This window comes from Salvelinus fontinalis, chromosome 13 (assembly GCF_029448725.1).
Source record: "Salvelinus fontinalis isolate EN_2023a chromosome 13, ASM2944872v1, whole genome shotgun sequence".
In the NCBI taxonomy this organism is placed as follows: domain Eukaryota; kingdom Metazoa; phylum Chordata; class Actinopteri; order Salmoniformes; family Salmonidae; genus Salvelinus; species Salvelinus fontinalis.
This window is the reverse complement of record NC_074677.1, coordinates 21,083,228-21,104,815: the sequence shown is the minus strand read 5'-3', so window position 1 is coordinate 21,104,815 and position 21,588 is coordinate 21,083,228.

Below are 21,588 nucleotides of genomic sequence, written 5' to 3'. Positions count from 1 at the left end.
ACATAGTCATTGAACACTGGTCACTTTAATATTGTTTACATACTGTTTTACCTACTTCATATGTATATACTGTATTCTAGTCAATGTACAGTGGGGCAAAAAAAGTATTTAGTCAGCCACCAATTGTGCAAGTTCTCCCACTTAGAAAGATGAGAGAGGGCTGTAATTTTCATCATAGGTACACTTCAACTATGACAGACAAAATGAGGGGAAAAATTACAGAAAATCACATTGTAGGTTTTTAATTAATTTATTTGCAAATTATGGTGGAAAATACGTATTTGGTCACCTACAAACAAGCAAGATTTCTGGCTCTCACAGACCTGTAACTTCTTCTTTAAGAGGCTCCTCTGTCCTCCACTCGTTACCTGTATTAATGGCACCTGTTTGAACTTGTTATCAGTATAAAAGACACCTGTCCACAACCTCAAACAGTCACACTCCAAACTCCACTATGGCCAAGACTAAAGAGCTGTCCAAGGACACCATCTTGCTTGTTTGTAGGGGACCAAATACGTGTTCTGTCTCCTAGAGATGAACGTACTTTGGTGCGAAAAGTGCAAATCAATCCCAGAACAACAGCAAAGGACCTTGTGAAGATGCTGGAGGAAACAGGTACAAAAGTATCTATATGCACAGTAAAACGAGTCCTATATTGACATAACCTGGAAGAAGCCACTGCTCCAAAAACCCCATAAAAAAAGCCAGACTACGGTTTGCAACTGCACATGGGGACAAAGATACTTTTTGGGGAAATGTCCTCTGGTCTGATGAAACAAAACTAGAACTGTTTGGCCATAATGACCATCGTTATGTTTGGAGGAAAAAGGGGGAGGCTTGCAAGCCAAAGAACACCATCCCAACCGTGAAGCACGGGGGTGGCAGCATCATGTTGTGTGGATGCTTTCCTGCAGGAGGGACTGAAGCACTTCACAAAATAGATCATGAGGGAGGAAAATTATGTGGATATTTTGAAGCCACATCTCAAGACATCAGTCAAGAAGTTAAAGCTTGGTCGCAAATGTGTCTTCCAAATGGACAATGACCCCAAGCATACTTCCAAAGTTGTGGCAAAATGGCCGAAGGACAACAAAGTCAAGGTATTGGAGTGGCCATCACAAAGCCCTGACCTCAATCCTATAGAAAATTTGTGGGCAGAACTGAAAAAGCGTGTGCGAGCAAGGAGGCCTACAAACCAGACTCAGTTACACCAGTTCTGTCAGGAGGAATGGGTCATAATTCACCCAACTTATTGTGGGAAGCTTGTGGAAGATACCCGAAATTTTTGACCCAGTTAAACAATTTAAAGGCAATGTTCCGCCCGGCCAAACTGAGCAATCGGGGAGAAGGGCCTTGGTCAAGAACCCGATGGCCACTCTGATAGAGCTCAAGAGTTCGTCTGTGGAGATGGGAGAACCTTCCAGAAGGACAACCATCTCTGCAGCACTCCACCAATCAGGCCTTGATGATAGAGTGGCCAGACGGAAGCCACTCCTCAGTAAAAGGTACATGACAGCCTGCCAAAAGGCACCTAAAGACTCTCAGACCATGAGAAACAAGATTCTCTGGTCTGATGAAACGAAGTATGAACTATTGGGCCTGAATGCCAAGCGTCACGTCTGGAGGAAACCTGGCACCATCCCTACGGTGAAGCATGGTGGTGGCAGCATCATGCTATGGGGATGTTTTTCAGTGACAGGGACTGGGAGACTGGTCAGGATTGAGGCAAAGATGAACAAAGAAAATTACCAAGAGATCCTTGATGAAAACCTGCTCCAGAGCGCTCAGGACCTCAGACTGGGGCGAAGGTTCAACCTCCAACAGGACAAACCCTAAGCACACAGCCAAGACAAAACAGCAGTGGCTTCGGGACAAGTCTCTGAATGTCCTTAAGTGGCCCAGCCAGAGCCCAGACTGGAAACCTTTCGACCAATTTTAGAGAAACCTGAAAATAGCTGTGCAGCAACACTTCCCATCCAACCTGACAGAGCTTGAGAGGATCTGCAGAGAAGAATGGAAGAAATTCCCCAAATACAGGTTTTCTAAGATTGTATCGTCATACCCAAGAAGACTTGATGTTGTAATCGCTGCCAAAGGTGCTTCAACAACGTACTGAAAAAAGGGTTTGAATACTTGTGTAAATGTAATGTTTCCGTTTGTTATTTTTGTATTGTGTGTAGATTGATGAGGGGGAATAAACAATTTAATCAGTTTTAGAAGAAGGCTATGATGTAACAAAATGTCAAGGGGCCTGAATACTTTCCGAAGGCACTGTATATATATTTATACTCTAGACTCCGACTTTGCTCGTCCTAATATTTCTATATTTCTAAATTCCATTATTTTACTTTTTAGATTTGTGTGTATTCCTCTGCATTATTTGACATTACTGCACTGTGGGAGCTACTGTAGGAACACAAGCATTTCACTACACCCGCAATAACATCTGCTAAATATGTGTGTGACGAAAAACATTTTATTTTGGTCATGTGCACCACTGTATACATTGACATGCAGACCCCAAGACAAGGCATCTTTGCTCTCATTGTGCCCAATGGTGTAATTGAGTGATCATGAATCAAATGAATAGCTGTGTGCCTTCTATCGATACCTAAGTAAAAGAGAGATTGAATAATTTAAGGGTAACACATCACACTTCTTAGGGATCAAATCCCTTTAGCGGGATCGATTCGACAACATCCGCTGAAAAGGCAGAGCGCGAAATTAAAAAATATTTTTAGAAATATTTAACTTTCATACATTCACAAGTACAATACACCAAATTAAAGCTTAACCTCTTGTTAATCTACCCATCGTGTCCGATTTCAAAAAGGCTTGACAGCTAAATCACACCATATGATTATGTCAGGTCAGCGCCTAGTCACAAAAAACATACAGCCATTTTCCAGCCAAAGAGAGGAGTCACAAAAAGCAGAAATAGAGATAAAATGAATCACTAACCTTTGATGATCTTCATCAGATGGCACTCATAGGACTTCATGTTACACAATACATATATGTTTTGTTCGATAAAGTTCATATTTATATCCAAAAATCTCAGTTTACATTGGCGCGTTATGTTCAGTAATGTTGTGCCTCGAAAACATCCCGCGAATTTGCAGAGAGCCACATCAATTAACAAAAATACTCATCATAAACTTTGAGAAAAGATACAAGTGTTATGCACAGAATTAAATATATACTTCTCCTTAATGCAGCCGCTGTGTCAGATTTCAAAAAAGCTTTACGGAAAAAGCACACCATGCAATAATCTGAGTACAGCGCTCAGACACAAAAACAAGCCATACAGATACCCACCATGTTGTGGAGTCAGTAAAAGTCAGAAATAGCGTTATAAATATTCACTTACCTTTGATGATCTTCATCAGAATGCACTCCCAGGAATCCCAGTTTCACAATAAATGTTTGTTTTGTTCGATAACGTCCATAATTCATGTCCAAATACCTCCTTTTTGTTAGCGCGTTTAGTTCACCAATCGAAATTCACAAGGCGCGGGCAAGTCAAATCAAATCAAATGTATTTATATAGCCCTTCTTACATCAGCTGATATCTCAAAGTGCTGTACAGAAACCCAGCCTAAAACCCCAAACAGCAAGCAATGCAGGTGTAGAAGCACAGTGGCTCGGAAAAACTCCCTAGAAAGGCCAAAACCTAGTGTCACGTTCCTGACCTGTTTTCCTTTGTTTTGTATTCATTTTAGTTGGTCAGGGCGTGAGTTGGGTGGGTTTGTCTATGTTTGTATTTCTATGTGGGGTTTTGTGTTCGGCCTGGTATGATTCTCAATTAGAGACAGGTGTGTATTGTTTGTCTCTAATTGAGAGTCATACAAAGGCAGCCAGGGTTTCACTGGTGTTTTGTGGGTGTTTGTTCCTGTGTCCTCACAGGACAGTTGAAGGTTAGTCACGTTTGTTGTTTTGTAGTTTGTAGTGTCTTGTTTGCTGTTTTTCATTAAAAGATGGCTTATTTCCCTCAATCCGCATCTTGGTCCTATCCATGCTCCTCCTCGTCTAAGGGGGAGAACAACAATGACTGCCTTTACAGAAACACCCACCACAACAGGACCAAGCGGATTGAGGAGAGAGAACAAGAACTAAAGCAATGGAGAGAAGAGGAATGGAGTTGGGAGCAAATTTTCAATGGAGAAGGACCCTGGGCTAAGGTGGGAGAGAATCGCCGCTCTCGGGAGGAGAAGAAGGCAGCCACAGCCCAGGAGCGCAGGTATGAGGGTACGCGGCTAGCACGGAAGCCCGAGAGGCTCACCCAAAAATTTCTTGGGGGGGGGGCTAAAGGGGAGTGTGGCGAAGCCGGGTTGGATACCTGAGCCAACTCCCCGGGCTTGCCGTGGAGTAAGAGGGCGTCGTACTGGTCAGACACCGTGTTATGCGGTAAAGCGCACGGTGTCCTCAGTACGCGTGCTTAGCCCAGTGCGGGCTATTCCACCTTGCCGCACTGGGAGGGCTAGGTTGGGCATCGAGCCGAGTGCCATGAAGCCGGCCCAACGTATCTGGTCTCCAGTACGTCTCCTCGGGCCGGTGTACATGGCACCAGCCTTACAGGTGGTGTCCCCGGTTCGCCTGCATAGCCCAGTGCGGGCTATTCCACCTCGCCGCACTGGCAGGGCTACGGGGTCCATTCAACCTGGTAAGGTTGGGGAGGCTCGGTGCTCAAGAGCACGTGTCCTCCTTCACGGTCCGGTATATCCGGCGCCACCTTCCCACCCCAGCTCAGTACCACCAGTGCCTACACCACGCACCAGGCTTCCAGTGCATCTCCAGAGCCCTGTTCCTCCTCCACGTACTCTCCCTATGGTGCGTGTCTCCAGCCCAGTGCCTCCAGTTCCGGCACCACGCACCAAGCCTCCTGTGCGTCTCCAGAGCCCTGGACGCACTGTTCCTTCTCCCCGCACTCGCCCTGAGGTGCGTGCCCTCAGCCCGGTACCTCCAGTTCCGGTACCACGCACCAGGCCTAGAGTGCGCCACGAGGGTCCAGTGTGCCCTGTTCCTGTTCCCCGCACTCACCCTGAGGTGCGTGCCCTCAGCCCGGTACCTCCAGTTCCGGTACCACGCACCAGGCCTATAGTGCGTCTCAGCCGGCCAGAGTCTGCCATCTGCCCAGCGGTGCCTGAACGGCCCGTCTGCCCAGCTCAGTCTGAGCCATCTGTCTGCCCAGCGCCGTCTGAGCCATCTGTCTGCCCAGCTCCGTCTGAGCCATCTGTCTGCCCAGCGCCGTCTGAGCCATCTGTCTGCCCAGCGCCGTCTGAGCCATCTGTCTGCCCAGCGCCGTCTGAGCCATCTGTCTGCCCAGCGCCGTCTGAGTCAGCCGTCTGCCACGAGCCATTAGAGCCGCCCGTCTGTCCCGAGCCAGTAGAGCCGTCCGTCAGTCAGGAGCCGCTAGAGCCGTCCGTCAGTCAGGAGCCGCCAGAGACGCCCGCCAGTCAGGAGCTGCCAGAGACGCCCGCCAGTCAGGAGCTGCCAGAGACGCCCGCCAGTCAGGAGCTGCCAGAGACGCCCGCCAGTCAGGAGCTGCCAGAGACGCCCGCCAGTCAGGAGCTGCCAGAGACGCCCGCCAGTCAGGAGCTGCCAGAGACGCCCGCCAGTCAGGAGCTGCCAGAGACGCCCGCCAGTCAGGAGCTGCCCGCCAGTCAGGAGCTGCCAGAGACGCCCGCCAGTCAGGAGCTGCCAGAGACGCCCGCCAGTCAGGAGCTGCCAGAGACGCCCGCCAGTCAGGAGCTGCCAGAGACGCCCGCCAGTCAGGAGCTGCCCTACAGTCAGGAGCTGCCCTACAGTCCGGAGCTGCCCTACAGTCCGGAGCTGCCCTACAGTCCGGAGCTGCCCTACAGTCCGGAGCTGCCACTCAGCCCGGACCTGCCGGAGTCCCTCAGCCAGGACCTGCCGGAGTCCCTCAGCCAGGACCTGCCGGAGTCCCTCAGCCAGGACCTGCCGCCCCTTGTCCCGGTGCTGCCCCTTGTCCCGGTGCTGCCCCTTGTCCCGGTGCTGCCCCTTGTCCCGGTGCTGCCCCCTGTCCCGGTGCTGCCCCTTGTCCCGGTGCTGCCCCTTGTCCCGGTGCTGCCCCTTGTCCCGGTGCTGCCCCTTATCCCGGTGCTGCCCCTTATCCCGGTGCTGCCCCTTCATTTAGGTGGGGTTAGTGGGAGGGTGGTCATTGGGAGGGGGATAAAGAAGCGGGGATTGATTATGGTGGGGTGGGGACCTCGTCCACCGCCAGAGCCGCCACCGTGGACAGACGCCCACCCAGACCCTCCCCTAGACTTTGTGCTGGTGCGCCCGGAGTTCGCACCTTAAGGGGGGGGTTCTGTCACGTTCCTGACCTGTTTTCCTTTGTTTTGTATTCATTTTAGTTGGTCAGGGCGTGAGTTGGGTGGGTTTGTCTATGTTTGTATTTCTATGTGGGGTTTTGTGTTCGGCCTGGTATGATTCTCAATTAGAGACAGGTGTGTATTGTTTGTCTCTAATTGAGAGTCATACAAAGGCAGCCAGGGTTTCACTGGTGTTTTGTGGGTGTTTGTTCCTGTGTCCTCACAGGACAGTTGAAGGTTAGTCACGTTTGTTGTTTTGTAGTTTGTAGTGTCTTGTTTGCTGTTTTTCATTAAAAGATGGCTTATTTCCCTCAATCCGCATCTTGGTCCTATCCATGCTCCTCCTCGTCTAAGGGGGAGAACAACAATGACTGCCTTTACACCTAGGAAGAAACCTAGAGAGGAACCAGGCTATGAGGGGTGGCCAGTCCTCTTCTGGCTGTGCCCTGGTGGAGATTATAACAGAACATGGCCAAGATGTTCAAATGTTCATAAATTACCATTATGGTCAATTAATAATAATCACAGTCCAGGTGAAAGTTCAGACGAAAAGTCCAAAAAGTTCTATTACAGTTCGTAGAAACTTGTCAAACAATGTATAGAATCAATCTTTAGGATGTTTTTATCATAAATGTTCAATAATGTTTCAACCGGACAATTCCTTTGTCTTTAGAAATGAAAAGGAATGCAGCTCGCTCATGATTTAGCCCATGGCCTTCTGCCAGACCCCTTAGTCAAACAGCTCTTATTCGCTCCCCCTTCACAGTAGAAGCCTGAAACAAGGTTCTAAAGACTGTTGACATATAGTGGAAGGCTTATGAAGTGCAATATGACCCCATTTACACTATCTTGGAAAGGAAATTAGTTGAAAAACTACAAACCTCAGATTCCCCACTTCCTGCTTGGATTTTTCTCAGGTTTTTGCCTGCCATATGAGTTCTGTTATACTCACAGACATCATTCAAACCGTTGTAGAAACGTCAGAGTGTTTTCTATCCAAATCTACTAATAATATGCATATATTAGCTTCTGGGCCTGAGTAGCAGGCAGTTTACTCTGGGCATGCTTTTCATCTGAACGTGAAAATGCTGCCACCTATCCCAAAGAGGTTTAGGTTGCTGTACCTGTGTAACAATAGTTACATTGAAGCATGGTATCATACATGGCAAGAGTAATCCCTTTGTAATTCTAGTGTCTGGGTATCTCTTTTGGTCCTTTATTAGTTTATTATCTGGTGAGATGAATGTGCATCACTAAACTACTACTCTATTATTGGGTAGAAATGTTTCAATGAGTTGGAAGGGTTCCATCCAGAACCCTATGGCTCAAGTGGCATACACTCTCAGAGCTACATTGGTATTGTGAGGTGATATGCTGATATCTCAGTAAATGCGGTAAATGAAGTATTTTTATATTCCAAACAGCATCAACAGGAGATCATGTAAGGGATAATCAACGAGGGGCTATGCATTCTATGGAAAATAATGAACGACGTGGAAGGGGTGTTCCAAGTCTCACTAGTGGAGTGGAACTAACCTCCACTGAAAATGCAGAAAATGCATAGAGCCCCGAGTTGATTATCCCGTTTATACACATTTGTCCCCCAAAAAATGTGTTCATTTGTAGGTAGAAATGTGTTCAACATCCACTGAAGTAGCTAGGAAGTTTACTAGATAGCTACAGTAGCTGCCTTGGTAACCAAACAAACAGACCTGCTAGTTTAGCTAACCAAAACATTAGTCCTAGCTTGGTATTGTGAAAATCGAATTCAACAATGCTAATAATTTTTTTAATTAGACTTTCGCTTTCAAAAGCAGCTCAAACACAGAACATGTAAGAATAAGCTATATAAACATGTAATTCTACCTTGCTGATAGAGTACCAGTCAGTATTAAATAGAACATTGCGGCCCTGCCTGACTTTGGGGAAAACAGCCTGTGGTTGCCTTGATTACCCAATTGTCTCACAGCAATTTTGTTGTTGTCTACGTGTTTTAGTCAATTACAAAACTACACTTTAGAAAGTACATGTTTAAATATTACTTTTCAACATTGCCTGCTCCCAAGCGTTCTCACTACTTAGAAAAATGTAATATTGTATGGCTTCCCTCATGCCCCTTCTTATGACAGCACTAACTTTAGCCAAGTGAGTGACTGCTAGCTAAATATCAACCAGAACATTAAGCTATCCAAACACAAACAAACTATGAAGCTAAAATTAGTGAGTGGCGTTACAAACGCACTATATTAAATGAGTTAAATGTCTTACCTGTGATTCAATGTTTTTCCATGTACATGCTCTGTGAGGTCTACTTGGACACCGGGTCACCACAAATTCCCACTCTTCCACATCAGATAGTCTGAAGCTACAAGGCTCTTTCTCGCAGGTTCTATTTCCCTAGGCGGGAGCAACGCGAACATTTACATTTACATTTAAGTCATTTAGCAGACGCTCTTATCCAGAGCGACTTACAAATTGGTGCATTCACCTTATGACATCCAGTGGAACAGCCACTTTACAATAGTGCATCTAAATCTTTTAGGGGGGGGGGGGGCAGAAGGATTGCTTTATCCTATCCTAGGTATTCCTTGAAGAGGTGGGGTTTCAGGTGTCTCCGGAAGGTGGTGATTGACTCCGCTGTCCTGGCGTCGTGAGGGAGTTTGTTCCACCATTGGGGTGCCAGAGCAGCGAACGGTTTTGACTGGGCTGAGCGGGAACTGTACTTCCTCAGTGGTAGGGAGGCGAGCAGGCCAGAGGTGGATGAACGCAGTGCCCTTGTTTGGGTGTAGGGCCTGATCAGAGCCTGAAGGTACTGAGGTGCCGTTCCCCTCACAGCTCCGTAGGCAAGCACCATGGTCTTGTAGCGGATGCGAGCTTCAACTGGAAGCCAGTGGAGAGAGCGGAGGAGCGGGGTGACGTGAGAGAACTTGGGAAGGTTGAACACCAGACGGGCTGCGGCGTTCTGGATGAGTTGTAGGGGTTTAATGGCACAGGCAGGGAGCCCAGCCAACAGCGAGTTGCAGTAATCCAGACGGGAGATGACAAGTGCCTGGATTAGGACCTGCGCCGCTTCCTGTGTGAGACAGGGTCGTACTCTGCGGATGTTGTAGAGCATGAACCTACAGGAACGGGCCACCGCCTTGATGTTAGTTGAGAACGACAGGGTGTTGTCCAGGATCACGCCAAGGTTCTTAGCGCTCTGGGAGGAGGACACAATGGAGTTGTCAACCGTGATGGCGAGATCATGGAACGGGCAGTCCTTCCCCGGGAGGAAGAGCAGCTCCGTCTTGCCGAGGTTCAGCTTGAGGTGGTGATCCGTCATCCACACTGATATGTCTGCCAGACATGCAGAGATGCGATTCGCCACCTGGTCATCAGAAGGGGGAAAGGAGAAGATTAATTGTGTGTCGTCTGCATAGCAATGATAGGAGAGACCATGTGAGGTTATGACAGAGCCAAGTGACTTGGTGTATAGCGAGAATAGGAGAGGGCCTAGAACAGAGCCCTGGGGGACACAAGTGGTGAGAGCGCGTGGTGAGGAGACAGATTCTCGCCACGCCACCTGGTAGGAGCGACTTGTCAGGTAGGACGCAAACCAAGCGTGGGCCGCGCCGGAGATGCCCAACTCGGAGAGGGTGGAGAGGAGGATCTGATGGTTCACAGTATCGAAGGCAGCCGATAGGTCTAGAAGGATGAGAGCAGAGGAGAGAGAGTTAGCTTTAGCAGTGCGGAGCGCCTCCGTGATACAGAGAAGAGCAGTCTCAGTTGAGTGACTAGTCTTGAAACCTGACTGATTTGGATCAAGAAGGTCATTCTGAGAGAGATAGCAGGAGAGCTGGCCAAGGACGGCACGTTCAAGAGTTTTGGAGAGAAAAGAAAGAAGGGATACTGGTCTGTAGTTGTTGACATCGGAGGGATCGAGTGTAGGTTTTTTCAGAAGGGGTGCAACTCTCGCTCTCTTGAAGACGGAAGGGACGTAGCCAGCGGTCAAGGATGAGTTGATGAGCGAGGTGAGGTAAGGGAGAAGGTCTCCGGAAATGGTCTGGAGAAGAGAGGAGGGGATAGGGTCAAGCGGGCAGGTTGTTGGGCGGCCGGCCGTCACAAGACGCGAGATATCATCTGGAGAGAGAGGGGAGAAAGAGGTCAGAGCACAGGGTAGGGCAGTGTGAGCAGAACCAGCGGTGTCGTTTGACTTAGCAAACGAGGATCGGATGTCGTCGACCTTCTTTTCGAAATGGTTGACGAAGTCGTCTGCAGAGAGGGAGGAGGGGGGGGAGGGGGAGGAGGATTCAGGAGGGAGGAGAAGGTGGCAAAGAGCTTCCTAGGGTTAGAGGCAGATGCTTGGAATTTAGAGTGGTAGAAAGTGGCTTTAGCAGCAGAGACTGTATGTAGAGAGGAGGGAGTGAAATGTAGAGAGGAGGGAGTGAAAGGATGCCAGGTCCGCAGGGAGGCGAGTTTTCCTCCATTTCCGCTCGGCTGCCCGGAGCCCTGTTCTGTGAGCTCGCAATGAGTCGTCGAGCCACGGAGCAGGAGGGGAGGACCGAGCCGGCCTGGAGGATAGGGGACATAGAGAGTCAAAGGATGCAGAAAGGGAGGAGAGGAGGGTTGAGGAGGCAGAATCAGGAGATAGGTTGGAGAAGGTTTGGGCAGAGGGAAGAGATGATAGGATGGAAGAGGAGAGAGTAGCGGGGGAGAGAGAGCGAAGGTTGGGACGGCGCGATCCCATCCGAGTAGGGGCAGTGTGGGAAGTGTTGGATGAGAGCGAGAGGGAAAAGGATACAAGGTAGTGATCGGAGACTTGGAAGGGAGTTGCAATGAGGTTAGTGGAAGAACAGCATCTAGTAAAGATGAGGTCAAGCGTATTGCCTGCCTTGTGAGTAGGGGGGGAAGGTGAGAGGGTGAGGTCAAAAGAGGAGAGGAGTGGAAAGAAGGAGGCAGAGAGGAATGAGTCAAAGGTAGACATGGGGAGGTTAAAGTCACCCAGAACTGTGAGAGGTGAGCCGTCCTCAGGAAAGGAGCTTATCAAGGCATCAAGCTCATTGATGAACTCTCCAAGGGAACCTGGAGGGCGATAAATGATAAGGATGTTAAGCTTGAAAGGGCTGGTAACTGTGACAGCATGGAATTCAAAGGAGGCGATAGACAGATGGGTAAGGGCAGAAAGAGAGAATGACCACTTGGGAGAGATGAGGATCCCGGTGCCACCAACCCGCTGACCAGAAGCTCTCGGGGTGTGCGAGAACACGTGGGCAGACGAAGAGAGAGCAGTAGGAGTAGCAGTGTTATCTGTGGTGAGCCATGTTTCCGTCAGTGCCAAGAAGTCGAGGGACTGGAGGGACGCATAGGCTGAGATGAGCTCTGCCTTGTTGGCCGCAGATCGGCAGTTCCAGAGGCTACCGGAGACCTGGAACTCCACATGGGTCGTGCGGGCTGGGACCACCAGGTTAGGGTGGGCGCGGCCACGCGGTGTGAAGCGTTTGTATGGTCTGTGCAGAGAGGAGAGAACAGGGATAGACAGACACATAGTTGACAGGCTACAGAAGAGGCTACGCTAATGCAAAGGAGATTAGAATGACAAGTGGACTACACGTCTCGAATGTTCAGAAAGTTAAGCTTACGTTGCAAAAAAAATAAAAAATAAAAGATCTTATTGACTAAAATGATATAGTACTGCTGGCTGGTGAAGTAGCCTGGCTAGCAGTGGCTGCGTTGTTGAAAGTGAAGCTGGCTAGGTAACCTCGACAATTTCTCTAAATTTCTCTAAACTACACAATTATCATGGATACAAGGACAGCAAAGACAACTAGCTAACACTACGCTAATCAAGTCGTTCCGTTGTAATGTAAGTTTCTACAGTGCTGCTATTCGGTAGAAGTTGGCTAGCTAGCAGTGTTAGCTAGCAGTGTTGGCTAGGTAGGAGGACGGCAGCGCGGCAGGCGAAAATAGCTGGCTAGCTAACCGATAATTACTCAAAGCTACACAATTATCTTAGATACAAAGATAGCAAAGAAAACTATGTAGCTAGCTAACACTACACAAATCAAGTCGTTCCGTTGTAATGTAATCGTTTCTACAGTGCTGCTAATCGGTGGCTGGCTGGCTAGCTAGCAGGGTTGACTACGTTGCGTTACGTTACGTTAGGACGAGAATACCTGGCTAGCGAACCTCAGCGAACCTCGATAACTACACAATTATCTTTGATACAAAGACGGCTATGTAGCCAGCTAAGTAGCTAGCTAAGATCAAACAAATCAAAGATAGCAAAGACAACTGTGTAGCCAGCTAACACTACACTAATCAAGTCGTTCCGTTGTAATGCACTCGTTTCTACAATGCTGCTATTCGGTGGCTAGCTGGCTAGCTAGCAGTGTTGGCTACGTTGCGTTACGTTAGGACGAAAATAGCTGGCTAGCGAACCTCAATAACTACACAATTATGTTTGATACAAAGACGGCTATGTAGCTAGCTAAGATCAAACAAATCAAACCGTTGTACTGTAATGAAAATGAAAATCAAACCGTTGTACTATAATGAAATGTAATGAAAAGTTATACTACTATTCGGTAGACGGTGGACGTTTGCTAGCTGGCTAGCTGCTGGGCAGATAGCAGTGTGGACTACGATAGACGACGAAATACGATAATTACGCAATTATCTTTGATACACAGACGGCTATGTAGCTAGCTAAGAAGAAATTGCTAAGGTTAGACAAATCAAACCGTTGTACTATAATGAAATGTAATGAAATGTAATGAAAAGTTATACTACCTGCGGAGCGAATGCAAATGCGACCGCTCGCTCCAAACCGGATGTCCCAAGGTCAGCGAACCATAGGTCAGGATTTTTGACCTAGTTTACATGTACACTACCGTTCAAAAGTTTGGGGTCACTTAGAAATGTCTTTGTTTTCCATGAAAACATACATGAAATGAGTTGCAAAATGAATAGGAAATATAGTCAAGACGTTGACATGGTTATGAATCATGTTTTTTAATTGAAATAATAATTGCATCCTTCAAACTTTGCTTTCGTCAAAGAATCCCCCATTTGCAGCAATTACAGCCTTGCAGACCTTTGGCATTCTAGTTGTCAATTTGTTGAGGTAATCTGAAGAGATTTCACCACATGCTTCCTGAAGCACCTCCCACAAGTTGCACCTCCCACAAGTTGGAATGGCTTGATGGGCACTTCTTATGTACCATACGGTCAAGCTGCTCCCACAACGGATCAATAGGGTTGAGATCCGGTGACTGTGCTGGCCACTCCATTATAGACAGAATACCAACTGACTGCTTCTTCCCTAAATAATTCTTGTATATTTTTGAGCTGTGCTTTGGGTCATTGTTCTGTTGTAGGAGGAAATTGGCTTCAATTAAGCACCGTCCACACGGTATGGCATGGTGTTGCTAAATGGAGTGATAGCCTTCCTTCTTCAAGATCCCTTTTACCCTGTACAAATCTCCCACTTTATGGTATGGTATTCAGATGTTATCATTTTCAACTTAAAAGGTGCCACAAAGAACCTAAGTGTGTGACACACTGAAAAAAATGGAACAATGGCAAATGGACAGTGACAAAATATACAATGATCCGAACACCTCAAACTTAGATTCGTCTGTCCATAACACCTTTTTCCAATCTTCCTCTGTCCAGTGTCTGTGTTCTTTTGCCCATCTTAATCTTTTCTTTTTATTGGCCAGTCTGAGATATGGCTTTTTCTTTGCAACTCTGCCTAGAAGGCCAGCATCCCGGAGTCGCCTCTTCACTGTTGACGTTGAGACAGGTGTTTTGCGGGTACTTTTTAATGAAGCTGCCAGTTGAGGACTTGTGAGGCGTCTGTGTCTCAAACTAGACACTCTAATGTGCTTGTCTTCTTGCTCACCGGGGCCTCCCACTCCTCTTTCTATTCTGGTTAGTGTCAGTTTGCGCTGTTCTGTGAAGGGAGTAGTACACAGCGTTGTAAGAGATCTTCAGTTTCTTGGCAATTTCTCGTATGGAATAGCCTTCATTTCTCAGAACAAGAATAGACTGACGAGTTTCAGAAGAAAGTTATTTGTTTCTAGCCATTTTGAGCCTGTAATCAAACCCACAAATGAAGATGCTCCAGATACTCAACTAGTCTAACAGTTTTCAGCTGTGCTAACATAATTGCAAAATGGTTTTCTAATGATCAATTAGCCTTTTAAAATGATACACTTGGATTAGCTAACACAACGTGCCATTGGAACACATGAGTGATGGTTGCTGATAATAGGCCTCTAAACGCCGATGTAGATATTCCATAAAAAATCTGCCATTTCCAGGTACAATAGTAATTTATAACATTAACAATGTCTACACTATATTTCAAATCAAATCAAATGTTATTAGTCACATGCGCCGAATACAACAGGTGTGGACCTTAGAGTGAAATGCTTACTTACGAGCCCCTAATCGACAGTGCAGTTTCAAAAAATACGGATAAAAATAAAAGATCAAAATAAAAAGTAATTAAAGAGCAGCAGTAAAAAATAATAATAGGGAGGAGGTGCCGGTACAGAGTCATTGTGCAGGTGCACCGGTTAGTTGAGGTAGTATGTACATGGAGGTAGAGTAAATTATAGTGACTATGCATAGATGACAACAGAGAGTGGCAGTGGTGTGGGGGGGGGGGGGGTGCAAATAGTTTGGGTAGCCATTTGATTAGGTGATCAGGAGTCTTATGGCTTGGGGGTAGAAGCTTAGAAGCCTCGTGGACCTAGACTTGGTGCTCCGGTACCACTTGCCGTGTGGTAGCAGAGAGAACAGTCTATGACTAGGGTGGCTGGAGTCTTTGACAATTTTTAGGTCCTTCCTCTGACACCACCTCGTATAGAGGTCCTGGATGGCAGGAAGCTTGGCCCCAGTGATGTACTGGGCCGTACGCACTACCCTCTGTAGTGCCTTGCGGTCGGAGGCTGAGCAGTTGCCATACCAGCCAGTGATGCAACCAGTCAGGATGCTCTCGATGGTGCAGCTGTAGAACCTTTTGAGGATCTGAGGACCCATGCCAAATCTTTTCAGTCTTCTGAGGGGGGATAGGTTTTGTCGTGCCCTCTTCACAACTGTACAGTTGCAGAGGGAGGTGTTTAGTTCCAGGGTCCTTAGCTTATTGATGAGCTTTGAGGGCACTACGGTGTTGAACGCTGAGCTGTAGTCAATGAATAGCATTCTCACATAGGTGTTCCTTTTGTTCAGGTGGGAAAGGGCAGTGTGGAGTGCAGTAGAGATTGCATCATCTGTGGATCTTTTGGGACGGTATGCAAATTGGAGTGGGTCTAGGGTGTCTGGGATGGTGGTGTTGATGTGAGCCATGACCAGCCTTTCAAAGCACTTCACGGCTACAGACGTGAATGCTATGGGTCGGTAGTCATTTAGGCAGGTTACCTTAGTGTTCTTGGGCACAGGCACTATGGTGGTCTGCTTAAAACATGTTGGTATTACAGACTCGGACAGGGGAGGTTGAAAATGTCAGTGAAGACACTTGGTCAGCGTATGCTCATAGTACACATTTCTGATCAATTTGATATTATTTGAATGGATAAAAAACGTGCTTTCTTTAAAAAATAAGGACATTTCTAAGTGACCCCAAACTTTTGAACGCTAGTGTACATTGAACATTAGCTTTTCAGCATGTTTTGTTATTTCTTTATAACAAACAATAGACTAGGAAGCTGGCTCTTTTCCAATGGGGATCAATGGGAAAGAATGTTTGTTTCCCCCAATTTTTGGGCGTGGTCGAGGGGAATTGGTTATGACATGAATACCGACTTGGAGTACACTGTGCGTTATAGGGAAATACTGCACGCTCAAGAATGCCCTTCAAGGCAATTAGGAACAAGTATTCAACAATGCCATGGTTTGAAGTTACATAATGAGATGGATTTGATAAGGAACTCATACATGATGCTTTGTATTTGTGTCACACTGACATTCATGAGGTGTCTGCATCTAATTGGGTTGCTGAATAGTATGTTGAAATGATGAGCGATTCAGTTTAGACAGCCCCCTATGGCTTTCAGGGCATGCATCTTCCAAACCTTTGTGATATGTCACTTGAGTTCCTTTAACATTTTTGCATTACACTAAAAGGTTTTTCTAAAAATAGAACTCACTTGCAATGATAACATTTTTCCCATTCAGAGAATTCGAACTTGGAGAATTACATCATGGATTTACAATGCTTCATTACGCAAGAGGATGTTTATCAGACAGAAACTGATTAGATATTGTTATTTCTAGTTGCCAGACTGGAGGCTACAGCCCAGGTGAGTGAAAATGACACTAAAGTAGTTTGAAAACAAAATTACGGACCAAATGTGGAGATAAAACTGAGCCAAAAAGAAGTCAATTGCATTAAAAGGTCAGGTATTACAGTGTTAGACTCCACTTTGTAATTTCCAAACAAACAGAGCATGTTTTATCACTGTGGCAAGAAATCTATGTCGGTGTCTTATTAAGCCATATCTATTGGCCCTCTGTTATGGTCCCTGAGCACAGATATGACAGTAATACATTCAACTTGGTGTCACCATTGCAAGAAAAACCACTTGCAGGAAATGTCTGTTTCACTTTATGGCTCAAACTAGATTTATCTGCACCCTGCCTGTTGCAGCACCAGTTTAATGGCCTCATAAAATGGTGCATCCATTGTAGCACAAGAAGCCTGGCATTCTAGATTCCATTCTAGATTCCATTCTAGATTCCATTCTGATTTCCATTCAGATGGAGAGCCGACCATGCATTCAATTCCCTATTCCCCACCTTTATACCTCTCTCACCTCTCTATCTATACCTGCCTCTATTCCTATAACCATTCCTCACAAGCATCAGCATTAAATTAATGCCTTGTGACACCTGTAGAGACAATGATCTGTGAGAACTGCTTAAACGGATTCCAATTTCAATCTACTCCCTCTACAGAGTCTAAATGAAATTGCTGACCATGTTAAGGTATGGCAGATCATTGCCATCAACGTCCCATACCCACAGGTGTGTGCCTTTGTATCTGTGCATGGAATGCTAAGGGTATTTGCCTTTGAGTTAGCATCGCTGTTGTCTGGTTTTTCAAGCGTCTCAGTGTTTGGAAGCACTAAATCAATACAGTCTATGTGGGTAATCATATTTCAAAATGCAGCCAACCGTTGGAGAAGCTCTTTCTTGCATTTGAAAACAGAGATTAAAGCAACACAAACTATGAACTATACAGGGGTTCCAGCATCAAATAAAATCAAACTTGACTTTGGAAAACTGAAAATCAACTGTAGTCTATTCATTGTAACTTGAGCTTTTGCTAATTTTTTTCTCATAAGAATTCATTCATACTGCTATCAAGCCTTCCTCTAAATTCAATTTATTGTAGAATCCCTTACTTATAATACCCTCTGAGAAAAGGAGGGTTATATTAAATACCTCCTGCTATCCAGTGCTGAAAACCTTTGTCACTGTAGTTCTTCACCTCACAGTATTATCAGTAATACTACCAAACACATCATTCATTTCCCAGACACAACGTGTCCTTGTTGAAATTTGGGAGTGCAGGCTGAGCTTCTTGATTTTCAAAGCACATGTTCCACTCCCTTTTGTATAAGCCCAGCGTGTGTCCATAAGGTCTGCAAGTCACATCAGCCTAACTGGGGAAGATAGTTTGTGGACTTTCTCAGGCACTGTTGGAGCTCTTTAAATGAAGCCCCAATCGATCAGTCAGCCAACCTCTCTTTTCTTCTCCATCGCCTCTCGCTCTCTCTCTTCTCCATCTCCTTCCCTCCCTACCTTCAACAACTGTTTTAACGCATCATTTATTTATTTCATTAAGGAGCTAGACTGTGGAGTGCAGTTGTTGACTGTAGAGAGGTGCTTTGAAAATAGTAAGTAAAAGTCATAAGCTTCAACAATGTAGGCTCCCAGATTACATGAGTCGGGAACACAAATACAGCCTATTTTCCAAGTTATGCTTTTAGTTTTACATTTAACTTACAATAAGCTTATGTGCCCAATGCTACAGTTGAGGATAAACCCAAGAAAGGGCAAGGGAAAACATATTTCACCTTTTTTTTTTACATCCCTTCATGCACTATTTTACCAACACGTATCACAAGAATAAAATTCTATGACTAATCTGTCTTTGCTTTGAGTGAAAATATATCTGTAAACAATATAATATATCCTGTCCTCCATCTCTATCCTCCATCTCTATCCTCCACCTCTATCCTCCATCTCTATCCATGGACCTGAACATGAATTATGAACAAATTTGAAATGAGCCAAATGCACTTAATTTTGTACTCTTACTTGGCATTTTGAAGGTATTAATAAACAAGGTGTATTATGTAGTTCATTTATTTTGCATATGTGTGCTTTACAAGAAGAAAATGATGAAAAATAAAGATTGGCAAGAGCAGGGATCTACAGAATTGTATAATACATTCTCCCCTTCTGGACCAATCTACCAAGGCCAGGAAATCTGATTGCTTTCTTCTAGGCCAGTAAGTTAAGGCTAAGCAATCTACAACGCCTTTTAAAAGACACAGGCAGACAGAGAGAGAGTGAGAGAGTGTGAGAGAGAGAGAGAGACAGAGAGACATCGGCCACAGAAAAATATATTATCTGGTACACAGGCATTCTTCTCAGGTTAATGAAACAGAATCTTTCTCCCATTTTTCATCTTTGACTCTGCAAATTGTACAAATTAATACTCCGTGCCTGTCAAGGTTCAGTGCAATGTTGTCATGAAAACACAATACTAAACTAATCTGAGGATCGGAAGACTTGAAAGATTTATCAACTAAAAGGATCCATAAACTTTGATGTTGTTGCTTCTCTGACGTTTATTTCATGTTCAATTCCATTTAATTGTTTAGTCTTTCTTTTCTTTCAAAGATAAAAAAGTGTAAACTGATGAACTTAGTTAGGTAACACTGAATTGAGATGATCAATTATATCAATATGCATTTAAAGGGTAATTACTATGTAACAACATGTTAATGCAATGTTGTTTATACTTAGTGTACTTGATTATAATAATAATACATGGGACTTACAATGGGGCAAAAAAGTATTTAGTCAGCCACAAATTGTGCAAGTTCTCCCACTTAAAAAGATGAGAGAGGCCTGTAATATGTACACTTCAACTATGACAGACAAAATGAGAAAAAAAAATCACATTGTAGGATTTTTAATGAATTTATTTGCAAATTATGGTGGAAAATAAGTATTTGGTCAATAACAAAAGTTTATCTCAATACTTTGTTATATACCCTTTGTTGGCAATGACAGAGATCAAACGTTTTCTGTAAGTCTTCACAAGGTTTTCACACACTGTTGCTGGTATTTTGGCCCATTCCTCCATGCAGATCTCCTCTAGAGCAGTGATGTTTTGGGGCTGTTGCTGGACTTTCAACTCCCTCCAAAGATTTTCTATGGGTTCGAGATCTGGAGACTGGCTAGGCCACTCCAGGACCTTGAAATGCTTCTTACGAAGCCACTCCTTCGTTGCCCGGGCGGTGTGTTTGGGATCATTGTCATGCTGAAAGACCCAGCCAAGTTTCATCTTCAATGCCCTTGCTGATGGAAGGAGGTTTTCACTCAAAATCTCACGATACATGGCCCCATTCATTCTTTCCTTTACACGGATCAATCGTCCTGGTCCCTTTGCAGAAAAACAGCCCCAAAGCATGATGTTTCCACCCCCATGCTTCGCAGTAGGTATGGTGTTCTTTGGATGCAACTCAGCATTCTTTATCCTCCAAACACGACAAGTTGAGTTTTTACCAAAAAGTTCTAGTTTTTGGTAAAAAACCTGGTTTAGGGTATGAGGCAGGGTAAGGGTTAGGTGCTGCTCACTATGGTGAAGGGAGGTGTGTCTTAGTAGTGTATTTATTTGCTTGTGTGTGTGTGTGTGTGTGTGTGTGTGTGTGTGTGTGTGTGTGTGTGTGTGTGTGTGTGTGTGTGTGTGTGTGTGTGTGTGTGTGTGTGTGTGTGTGTGTGTGTGTGTGTGTGTGTGTGTGTGTGTGTGTGTGTGTGTGTGTGGAGGGGGGGGAGGGGGGGCTCAAGTGTAGACCTTGTCAAAGAGGTGAGGCTTTAGGAGGGACTAAAAGATAGTGATGGACTCCGAGTCACGGATGGCTGGAGGGAGGGAATTCCAGAGCCCTTGAGAAGGCCCTGCTGCCAAAGCTCTGGAGCTTCCACCTGGGGATGACACGGTGGCCCGCTGTGGCGTAACGGAGTGTGCATGTGGGTTGGTGGGGGAGTAGAAGGTCTGAGAAGTATGGGAGCTTTGTAGGCCAGAAGGAGGATATTGTAATCAATGTGGTGGGAGACAGAGAGCCAGTGGAGTTCACAGAGGACAGCGGTGATGTGCTGCCAGGACTTGGTGTGGGAGAGGAGGCGGGCTGCAGAGTTTGAGCTGATGCCGAAGAGTAGTGAGTTGCAGTAGTCAAGACGGGAGGAGATAAATGCATGTATGAGGGTTTCCGCGGCAGGACAGGGAGAGGGAGGACCTGCCTTTGGCAATGTTGCGGAGGTGGAAGAATGAGGATTTGACAGTCTCTCTTGTGTGGTGGTCAAATGAGAGGGGTGGGGTCCAGGATGACGCCAAGGTTGGAGGGAGGGAGAGATAGTGGTGTAATCAATTGTGAGGGTGAGGTTGCCAGCGTTGGTGAGGGTAGATTTGGGGCCTATGAGGAGGAGTTCCATGTTATCACTATTGAGCTTAAGGAAGTTTTGTTGTATCCATGTTTTTATTGCAGAGGCAGGATTCAATGTGGGTCAGAGGTGGGTTGAGGAGGGATTCGGTGCTAGGTAGATACGATGCGAGGTAGATACGGGTGTCATCGGCATAGCAGTGGACGTCAAGGTTGAAGTGACGGATGATCTGACCAAGGGGGAGGATGTAGATGATGAAGATCAAGGGACCCAGCACAGAGCCCTGGGAGACACCCTGTATAACTGCAACTGAGTCTGAGATGTAGCCATTGAGGGAGATTTTGTGGGTCCGGTTTGTGAGGTATGATTGTAGCCAGGATAGTGCCATGTCCTCAACACCCAGACCCTCCAGTCTGGTGAGGAGGATCTAAATTACTCACTGTGTCAAAAGCGACACTTAGGTCAAGGAGAATCAGGGTGTTGAGGGCACCAGCATCAGCAGAGGTCAGGAGGTCATTGATAATTTTGAGAAGTGCAGTTTCAGTACTGTGGAGGGGGCAGAAACCAGACTGGAAAGGCTCAAACAGGTTGT